Source organism: Accipiter gentilis, chromosome 3 (assembly GCF_929443795.1).
Source record: "Accipiter gentilis chromosome 3, bAccGen1.1, whole genome shotgun sequence".
NCBI lineage: Eukaryota > Metazoa > Chordata > Aves > Accipitriformes > Accipitridae > Astur > Astur gentilis.
In genome coordinates this window covers 36,912,502-36,913,900 of record NC_064882.1, presented here as the reverse complement: position 1 = coordinate 36,913,900, position 1,399 = coordinate 36,912,502, and positions in this window count along the sequence as shown.

Genomic DNA, 1,399 nt, shown 5'->3' with positions numbered 1-1,399 from the left:
CGCGGGAGCTCCGCGGCGGCAGCGGCGACGGCCAGGCCCCACCCCGACCGGGGAGGGACGGCTCCCCGCGGGCGGGCCGCTGGGCCGGGGAGGGCCTGGCTGAGGGGAGCCCGCAGGCGGGCTGGGCCGGCTCCCTAGGGGCGGGCAGCGCGGGGAGGGCCGGCTCCCTAGGGGCGGGCAGCGCCCGCTCCCCTCAGCAGGGGCAGCGCGGGGCTGGTGCCGCCCGTCTGCTGGTCAGTCACGGCCCCGAGGCGGGGAAAGGGCCGGGGCGAGGCCGGCTGCGGCGAGGCACTCGACGGCAGGAGCCGTAGGTGCGCGCCGTGGGCTAAAAAAATGCGAATACGTACGTGTAAGAGAATGTATGTGAAGAGAGCAGCTGTGACCTCTGTGAGTGCAGGGGGCAGAAAGCCGGCAGCCATTTTGTCTTCCCTCGTGGCTGTCTTTAACGTTGTCAGCGCTGCTACCAAAGTGGAGTCGAGGGTGGGCCCCTATCATGATATTAAACACAACGGCGCCTGGACATGATTCCCTTTTTGGAGGTGATGAAGCAGGGACACATGGAGCTGAACATACCCCCGTGTAGCCACTCGTTCATACATGGCATCACGGCAAGTTGTACGAGACACTTTGCAACAGCCAAAGGGGATCCACTGGGTTCCCCACCTTCAGTTACTCCAACAAAAGATTTGGTAGCTTCTATACAATAGTAACTGAAAGTATTGCTAAAGCCTTAATTCTCGAGGGTTTGGGTTTGTGGTTTGTTGGGGTTTTTTTTTACTCTATTATTAATCATGAAGTATTCAGTCACACTGTCAGGTGGAACAGAGCATCTGTCAAGCTCTGAACTAGTCACCCACACAGTCTTCATAACATGCAGAGTAAACCTTGACTGTGCGTGCCATCTTTATCAACAAAACACATTTGCTCCGAGGTAGTGCCTAGTCATAACTTACAAATTAATTATTCTAGGTATGGGTTGAGCTGGCTTCCAGAAAAGTTAAGCTGACTTCAGGAGAAAAACCTCTGACATAGCTCACCTGGAGACTATACCAAACTTAGCAAGTTTTACCTGCTGCGTGTGACACTTCTGCCTTGAATTCCCTCTTTTCCACACAAGGAATAAAACTCCTGTAATCCTGCAAGGTACTACCTCGGGCTTTCTCCTGATGGGATCCCATGAACCAGGTTTAAGTAGGCACAGTTTACTCACCAGCTGCATCTGGCTATAGGGTCATAAGAAGGTTGAAATTACGATGCTGTCTTCTAATTAAGGACCTTTTGCATGCAGTAGCCAGCATCCAGAATCCCCCACTACAGTCAGTGTTTTGTTGTTCCCTCTGTTTTAGGAGCAGAGTTGGTCCAAGACTGAATTCGCCAAACAGCTGCAGTCACACTTAGG